Raw genomic sequence first — 10,372 nt, 5'->3', positions numbered from 1 at the left:
TATACGACAGTCTATAAAAAATTAAGGTTTAAATTATAAGTATAACCCTAAATTTATATACATAAGTATATATTTCATTGTATAATAAATTACAGTTTTTTATTGTTTTTTTATATGTTGGGTATAAATTTCTAACATAATCCTCAGAAAATCCGCAGTTTTAGTTTTAGTAAAATATGAATAATATTTTAATTTTAGTTTTAGTCATACTAGAGAAAGTTTTACTTTTATTCACTTTATTACTTTAAACAACTTCTGGCTACACATAAAATGCCTAATTGAATTACAAAATTTTTTTGGAATAAAACTTGTAATGAATAATATAAACAAGTCTTAATAAAACATGTGCATTCTTAAAAACTTAATAAATTTTAATTGATGTTTTTATTATTTCACTTACTACCTAACTCTCTAAAGAAACCGAGCTCGGAAAACATTTATGGGTCACTTTTATACATTTTTTATATTTTGGAGCATCTATTCATATTTTTAAAATATTAATTTTTGAAAATAATTTCTACGTCTTAAATAGTTTGCACTCTTTAGAAAATTCAAAAACTACTTAACTGAACAAAATAAATTCTTTTTGTATGGTAAACAAGCTAAATCAAATTTTTGAACTTAATTAATGCTCGAATACTTTAGTAATACCTTATCACTAATTAATTAGTCTTTTACACGGCTGCCACTTTAAAAGGAAAAATATTTGAGTTATATCAAACCAGCCTATGTTTATTAAAAGTTTAAAAATCCAAAATATTTTGGTAAATAAACTTTAAATACTTAACTAAAATATCATCGTTATAAAAAAATACAATATGTAAGTAAAAAAATAATTAGTACACTAAAGTTATAAAAAATATTCTGAGTATTCGAAGATTTATTCAAAGTGTTTAAAATAAAAGTTTAAAACAAACTGAGTTTTTTTGAAATGTCTTAAACAGGTTTGACCTAGTCTGAGATTTTAAATTTTTTAAACTAGTCTGTTTGTTTGGCATCCATGTTTAAAATAAAGTTCACAAAATCAAGAAATATCACAGTTTATGAACAGTGAATTAATTATATATCTATAAAAATTATTATTCGTCAGCTTGAATGGTTAATTAACTTTTTTAGATATTTTTAAAAAATTTATTAAGCCCTTAATGAATTAGAATAGCTTCTTTTTATTGAGTATTACAGCAACTCTATATCTTCAGTAACAATTTGGCTTTTAAAAAGAGTAAATGTGAAGTATAAGACGAGCAATAAGAATTATAAAACATTAATTTGGAGTTACTGCGAGCAACGACAAAAAATCAAATCGCTTACGTCAGTTTCAACAAAGCACATGATTATTTTTAGTAACTACAGACTGATCAGAAAAAATTGTCAAGGCATGTTATGAAGTAGCAGAATTAATTACTAAAAAAGACACCGTTTAGAATTAAAAACTTGTTTAAATAATTTGTGTTTGCGGTAGTAAAATATTTTTGTTTGTTTCTTTAATGACAACAAGAAGTCGTGTTTAGGAAATGTCTGAATATTATAATGCCGCATTAATCAAATTAGGACTTTAATCATTCTGTTACAAGGTATTACGAGCTCTGATACAACAGATATTGCTAATCTGAGAATATTTTATTTGAGGTGTTTTTATTAATTTAGAAATTTAGAAGAACTTTTAGGTTTAGTTCCAATACAAAGCACAACAATAGGTAAAGATATTTCAAAACGAAAAGTGCACTGCACAAAAAAAATAACATAAAACATAATATAAAACTAAGTTTAATGTAAACAAAACTGTCTTGAAAAGTATAGCAAAATCAAAAAATACTGTTCAGCTACTTTAAATGTGTTTAATCAAAAATTATTTATATAGTAGATGTTTTGTATGAAGTCGAAATTTCAATACTTTGCATGTAAAATTTGTTTAAAATTCCAGGTTTTTTCAATAATTCTTTGATTTAATGTTTTTTTAGTTTTTAGCATAAATTGTCAAATTCTAAGTTTTTTCGGGATTAAAATTTTTTGGCAAAACTGATTGTTCACACTTATACGTAGAAAATTAATATAAATGATATTTCAAATTATATATGCTGCAAGATTTGAAATTTAAAATATAATATAATACAAACAAACACTGTAAATTGAAAAAAATATACATCATAAATTTAATTTGCTACTCTTTAAACAAAAAAGCTGGTCTGTGTCACCAAAAACTAGCTTGATATTTTAGTATACAAAAACTGAAAAACTGACTAAATTAGCCTGAGATTTAAAGTCTTCAAATAGTCATAGTCTGAGTTTGTGGCAATTTTTAATAGTTTATTTGATGGAGTTTAAATTATTTTAATTAACAATGTGCAAACTTAATAAATTTACCATCCCTCAACCTAGTTTGTATTAGATAAGTAATTCCAAAGAACAGAAATTGTGTATGTTAGCATGCAACGCATAAAAATTAACTTAATTTGCCAAAAAACATTGTTTGAAATATGAATAAGTATACCTAACAAAAACTGTTTCAATTTATGTCATATATATGTTCTTTTAAATGTGTCTGTACACACTAGATATTGTATGTAGAAACAATAATGTTTAAAACTTATGCATAAACTAATTTTACTTAAGTATTAAATAAAAGTGCTTAAAATGTGATCATTTTGTATATTGGTGTGCAAAGGAATTAATTAAAAGATCAACGAAACCTTCTTAAAATGTGTCAAAAACAAAATAAAGTAAACCTATTTCTTATTATTATTTTATTTCAAAATTGTTTGTAAACACTAAATATAACATTTAGTAACTTAATTACAAAAAAAAATTATAAAAAAATAAACTGTAAAGAAATGACATTTTAGTTAACTACAGTGCATTACTTTTGCACATAATGAAAAGCATTCGCATCTAGTTCATTTACTAAATAAGTATTATATAACTAACTTATTAAATCCAAGCATTTTCAAACTCATTTTTCAGATGATAATTTGCTGTTGTAAAAAGAAGTTTATTATAAAATTAAGAAAAAAAACCCTGGTTTAATGCTAATCTGTCTTTCAAAATTCTAAGTTAAAACAGTAAAGTATTTTAATTGTTTTAAAATTTTATTTAGGGACTTAAAATGAAATTAATCAAACTAATTTTTTATAAAGTTTAATTTTGCTCAGCGGGCCACAATTAAATACTCGCGGGCCGCAAAACTTTTTTTCGCGGGCCGCATTCCATTCAAAAAAAAAACGTGCTCGCGGGCCGCAGATTTACCTTTCGAGGGCCGCATTTGGCCCGCGGGCCGCAGTTTGCCGACCCCTGACCTATATAAAGCCTATTTTATATAGAACAAAAACGAACAACAAGCTAACTACTAATTAATTAAATTGTGAAGTAATATTTTAGCATAAACTTGTCTCATTTATTAAACAAATTTTGTTTGATTGTATTCACGTTAAAATAAATTTATGATGGCTTATTAGGCAAAGCGCTGTACGATACACTTAAGTATTCGGATTCGAAAGCCTTGTGAATAGGTTATTTTTTGTTTATTTTGTACTAGAACTGATTTTTCTGTTTATTTACAGTTTTTAAAAAAGTACTGTTTCAAAGCAGATCAAAGTTGTTATAAACGTACTATATTTACCATTTAAAGTTTTGATTAAAATTTGTTAAAAACTTATCGAAGTTAGTATTGACCAAATTAAAAGAAACATTTTCAATAGACATAAATTCCATAGACAATATTTTTGCACCAAAAATTGATAAACATTATTACAAACGTTTTAAATTAGTATGCGCAATTGAAGTACTTAAGTAATAAAGTAGGAAAAGCTGTTTCTTTTAAATTAGTTAAACATTTCTCTTATTAAGTACGAAGTTATTGCATAATTTTTAGAAATTCATGTGGAACAAGCAAACAACATAGTAAAAACAAGTATAATATATTGAAATTTCGCGATTTAATATGTTTAACAAAGTTGATAACTAACATTTTACCCCACTTTAATTTATATCAAGTTTATTCTATTAAATTACTTAAATGATTATGAAATAAAGTTTGTAAAGTAATCATAGCATATATTGAAAAATTATTCAATTTTGTTCTTAAAGTTCAAATATTAAATTTTATTTTTCTAAGCAGATTTAGAAAAAAATATTTTACGAGCTTAACAATAAAAAAACCGTCACTACTGAAGGTTCCTGGGGAGTGGGTTCGGAGTCCTGGTCAGGGACTGCGACCTCCAAACAAACCGCAGTCCGTCCGGGTCCGGTCCTTAAATATATCGTTAAGACCTTCTATTTAAACCCTACTGAGATACGTGTGTTTTAAAACACTTCGTGAGCGTTGAACCCACGACCTAGTGATTACTGGTCTATCAGCTCTAACCGTTAAGCCATGGTGATTGTTTATTTCATAGTGCTAATCAAAACTATATTACAACATTTTTGAACTCTTCCGTTCTGCTTTTGCAAAAATGATCTTGCGGTTGTAATCGAACCCACGACATCTCGTTTTCGGGTCCGACAACTTTACCAGATAAGCCACTGTTACTGTTGAAATACATAAAACCTTGCAGTACATTATCATCATTTTAATGTATAATTAAAATTCATTAATACTAGCCTCATCATTTAAAGTAAGACCACACTGGTGGTGTGCGGATAGTGTTTAAAAAGTTATTTGAATTGAATATATAATTTTAAACACTGCTTAAATTTATATTTTGAGCTTATCGATGAATAGTATGTAACTTATGTTAAATATGAAGGAAGCTTTATAACTAAATTTACACATTGAAAATTATAAAGTACTAAATTCACGAATCTGTACATTTAGAAGAAACACAACATTAAAGCTCTAATGTGGAATAAATTCAAAGGTAGAATTTTCTTAAAACTGATCAAACACTAGGTAACAATTACTGTTTAAAAAACATAAACTGTATTAAGTTTAAATAAAACTTAAACTTAAGTGTTTTAAATTAATTTAGAAATAAACATAAAGTTTAAGGTAAAAAAATGTCTTTATTTGCATAAAAAAAATTGTAAAGCTTATTTAAAAGTGTTTTGTAACAAATAGTAAATTATACTTCTAATAAGTTTTATCTATATGACAGATTTGTCTGTCTAAAATCAAAATTTAATTATTTTACATGTAAAAATTGTTTAAAACTCCTGTTTTTTGCTGTCCTTTTAGTAGTTTTTAAACAATACCTTTAGTGGTTTAGTAAAATTATATTGAAATAAAATTCTATTTTAAAACTAAAAATTAATTCGGAACAAAAAAGATAATTTCTAAAATTTGTTAACAAATTATCACAACGAAGTACTACATATATTTTCAGATTTTTAATTTTCAATTCTTTTAAAATACTCACTATAAATCGTTTTTTTATAAAGAATTGTTTATATACAGATTAAAAACTTTTTTTTAATTTCATACTGTTTTTAATATGCTAATAAAATTTGAAAATCAAACAACACAAAGCACAGTTTATATAACGTCGGTTTTACTTTATTTACTATTGCCAACATTTTGCTATTTCTCGAATTCTTTTGTTTGCTGGATATTTAAATACATAAACATTAGTTTATTAATATATCCCCCATAAAATTCAAATTCCCTATTTGTGTTTATTGCAATTATGCTAAATAGTTATTGCCTTTAATTTTTTTAAGTATATATAAAGCCCTACTGTACTTATAAAAATATGTATAATTTTTATGATATTAATTACTTTTTCATTTGACCACATATTCAACACAACTTCTATAAAATCTAGTCTGCTATTATTTAAATTAAAATGTTGTTTCTTTATAGTTGTGTGTATAAAAAAGGTAATCTCTTATTAAAAGCTTTTATTTGATAAATAATAATAATACTTTTCTATGGAAAGGTATATAAACAGAATTGTAGTAAATTTGTACCATTTAAAACTTATTTTTATAAGTATATAGAAACACTTTAAAGTCTTTATAAGCTTTTTTATTTTATTGTTTCCTTCCAGAATATGCTTATTTTTTTTAAATATTCATTAGTAACAAATAATCAAGACAAAAGAGCAAATAAATTATATTTACACTCGACGTAATTACTCTTCAAACGTATTCACAGTGCAGCTAAGCAGTAAGCAACAGCCACGTGTTTTGTAATGTTGTACGTTTGAACGACTTGATGACGTAACATTGCGAAAAACATCTAAAATTTAGAAAGTTTTTGATCAAAATGTCGTTAAGTGAAGCGAACATTGCGGTCCTTCAAATATTATCACATTAAATAAAATTTTAAGGACATTGCTTTTTCCTTAGTTTATTTATAAATCAGTTTAGGTTTCCTATTTAGTTAAAGCAAAAATAAAACATAAGAGTTAAAAAAAAACCATAGCTGTTTTGTATGAACCGTCGCGTCTATACTGAAAGTTTTTTTTTTTTCAAACTAACTCAAAATCAGTTATAGTAATTTTTTATTTTAAAAATATTACTAGTTTAACTATTATCGATGTTTATAAGTGAGTTACTTAAGTAATAAAAATATTTATCAATCAATTTAAATTTTCAAACCATTAAAGTTTAGTGAAAGCTTTTAAAAATACTAAGGCTTGTTAACAATTTAAAAAAATTATTTTCTTAAAAAAAATAGCTTTCAAGTTTTTTTTTATATATACTACTTTATTTAAAATGTATATTTTTTCTAAACGAATTGACATCTAAACTTTTTTTTGCTAAATGTGTACTCAATACAAATTAACTGATGATTTTACTAAAGCTTCTTGAGTACTTTTACAAAACTTTCGTTAATTATTTTAGAGATCAAAAAAATTAAGTACAAAAAACTTTTCAAAGTTATTGTTTTTAGTTGCTAATGTAGTGCAAAAACAGCTTTTTACTAACTTTTTAATTAATAAAACATAATCTTACTTGTTTTCAGAATTTGAATCGAAAGAACCTGATGTTTTGTTTAGATCGCATAGCTTTAAATTAGAAATACAACTACTAGTTTTAACCCATAATACCGCTTTTTTTTGATAAAGTTGTCTAGTTATAAATGTTATCATCGAATTATTTTTTATTTAAAAAAATAAATGAATCCTTAGAGAATGTATTGTTTGCTTATTCATACACAAAATTTATTAAATCAATATTACAAACTAGTAACAACATTTATATAACTATATGTAGTTTATTTGATTTAAACAGTTTGAAAATATTTTAAAGTAACTTATAAAACATCAAAATATTTTTTACAACATAGCATAGGTTAGGTTAAATTAAGTTTTCATTAAAAAGCTTTTTTTATTTTTTAAGTACTACTTAGTATAAAGAATAAAATAAATACAAAATTTAATTAAAAGGTAATGATTTTGTTCTAATTCTAGACTGTTTCTCTACTATTATATATGTATTTTTAAGTACTATTTTTTTTGTAATTGCCTCATATTACTAATTATAATGTAAATCATATACTCTTTACTATATCTAATATTGCATTAAAATCACAAACATAAAAATTGAATAAGTTTCATTTGAATAAAATTTCGAAAGTTACAATTTATAAATTACAAGTTTAGACAGTTTACAAAAGCTGTTAAGTTATATAACTTTTTACTAAAAAAAATATTACTAAAAAGTTATAACTATGTATAAATTAATGTTAAATATGTACTAAATAAATTAAAGGATTGTTACAGCTACAAAATTATTATTTCATATAAAAGGTACTATTCATCCTTTTATTAAGCTTAAAGTTTTTGACTTGGAGTATGTAGTAGGAAACAGTAAATACACTTAAAGCGTTACTATAAAATTAACATAAATTTAGATTTCGAAGCAATAGAACGAAATTTCAATGCAGAACAGAACAGGAAAAAAAAGAAGATATTTTGCAAGCTCAGCAAAAAAAAGGACCCGTCACTACTTGGGGTTTCTGGGGAGTGGGTTCAGAGTCCTGGTCAGGGGTCGCGCCCTTCGGTCGGCCCCGGACCTCGTCGTCCCGAGGGGAAATCAAGTCGCGGGGCCTCACCAAGGGGCAGCGACCTCCGAACAAACCGCAGACCGTCCGGGTCCGGTCCCCGTCCCCTAAAAATATCGTTAAGACCTTCTATTTAAACCCTACTGAGATACGTTTGTTTTAAAACACTTCGTGAGCGTTGAACCCACGACCTAGTGATTACTATTCTAACAGCTCTAACCCTTAAGCCATCGTGATTGTTGATTTCATAGTGCAAATCAGGCTTATATTACAACATATTTGAACTCTTCGATTCCGCCTTTGCAAAAATACTCCTGCGGATGTTTTCGAAACCAGGACCTTTCGTTTTCGGGTCCGACGACTTTACCAGATAAGCCACTGTTACGATTGAAATACATAAAACCTTACAGTATATTATCATTATTTAACGTATAATTAAATATCATTAAGGCTATTTTCTTTTTTGTTCACAAATTTTTTACCTGTATGTTTAAAAAGTGTCTTAAATCAATAAATTTTTATTTAATATACTACTGTTTAAAATATTGTTTAACACATTGCATATTTTTATAGTAAAGTGTTTTTTATATTAAAATGTTTTTGTATATATATATATTTTTATTTTTGTTTTACAACCATACTTTTTAATGCAATCAATGTTTTCCGATTTAGTTTGTATGATCGAAGTAAAAACAAGAACTAAAAGTTAGTGTTAAAAGAAAATTGTTTAATATTGTGCGCAATTAAATCGTTTGTGGTATGAGTGACGTTAACATCTCTAAATTTTTCAATCTCTCATATAATTGATATAAATGACTGGAGTGGGGGAAGGGGAGCGCTCGGAAATCGCGTTATTGAAATCCCTAAGCCTCCAAAGTCATTTTTCAGCCTCCACAGGCTGCACGGAGTGTAGAAGTCTAACAGACATGCTCTGTTTGAACTAAGAGAATTAGCGAAAAAGGAGTTATTAAACCACTATATATAGTACGCATGAGCGATTACGTGGCTTTTTATCGCTCAGACGATTGAGAATACGGTCGTTTTTTAGTCTTCTATTACACTTGTGTTCATTTACTTACGATTATTAAGTCTTAATTGTGTTTTATTCTTTATATCGTGAGTTCAATTAATAAATAGTTTTGTGTTTATATATTTTTGTTGTTTTAGTTTTATACTTACTTGACCATTCATTCGCGGTATATTAATAGATAAGTAGCGCGAAATGAATACGAAGAAAGTTGTAAAACAAATGGTCAAAATGACCACCCGCTCTGGGTCAGGCAACGCGCCTGACCCCGTTGTTAGCGAAGAAGATAAGTCTCGACCGCCGGCTCTGTCTAAGGATAGTACCGCAGAGCCGAGCGATCGTCACGTTAAAAAATAGGTTCTTGTCAATTTCGAAAAAACTAAACGTACTAGTGAGTATTTTAGTACCTGTAAACTCCTTTTAGTTGTTGAAGTGGTTAGAATAGCTTTTAGTCTGATCTAGAATATACATGTTAATAAAAAAGATGAAAAGAAAAACTTTGAAAAAAAAATATTTAGCTTATCATATTGATCGTATAGTCTTGTTTACAAAAACAAACTAAGCTCACTTGTTGTAGTAAACTTATAAAAGAAACAAAAAAGAAACAAGTTTTATTTTATCCACTTATATATTAAATCTATTTTAATTATATATAAAGTTAGCAAAAAGCATTCTTAAATGTTCTTTAATTAGTTTTTTGCGTATAACATATGAAATAATACTTGCATTAAGCATTTCTAAGTTGAAACTTATTTTATGTTCATTAGTTCAAAAAGTAACAAATATATATTAGAAATGTCGACAAGTTTCATAAAAACTCAAAGTAACATAGTAAAAACTTTGAATTATTTCAATTTACCTAATATTTATTAGTAAAACTAATTGATAAAAGTTACTTTAAAACTTTGACTGTACTATTGTTTAAACTTATAAAAAATAATGAAAAAGCTTTTTTAGCGATTAATAATTAAAAAAGTTTTCGAAGTTAATTATATATTTAAGTGCTAAATAACTTACATTTTTAACCATAACTAACTTATACCTAAAAAAACTATTACTAATGGTACCAAAAACTACTTTAAATGCTTCTCTATGTTAACTAGGTATGACACTTAGTTGTTACATTTTTTATCTAAGTATAAATACACAATCTAGCATTATAGAATGATTATGATACTTTAGAAATTACTTTTTCTAATCAAAACTTTTACTAATTAACTATATTTTAGAAACAAACGTTATAAAAAGAGTTTTTATCTTAAAATGAGATAAATAATAAAACTTTTAATCACATTAAACTTTTAATAAATTAGCATTGTTTAAAACAAGGACTTTTCAAAAAAAAAGAATAATAATTAAGCTTAATTCTGGAATTGCACCTGAAAAATCTTGACTTAAATCTC

Source organism: Thalia democratica, chromosome 5 (genome assembly GCF_965202585.1).
Source record: "Thalia democratica chromosome 5, ktThaDemo2.hap1.1, whole genome shotgun sequence".
Lineage (NCBI taxonomy): Eukaryota > Metazoa > Chordata > Thaliacea > Salpida > Salpidae > Thalia > Thalia democratica.
The sequence above is the reverse complement of the archived record's forward strand: the minus strand, read 5'-3'. Positions refer to the sequence as shown.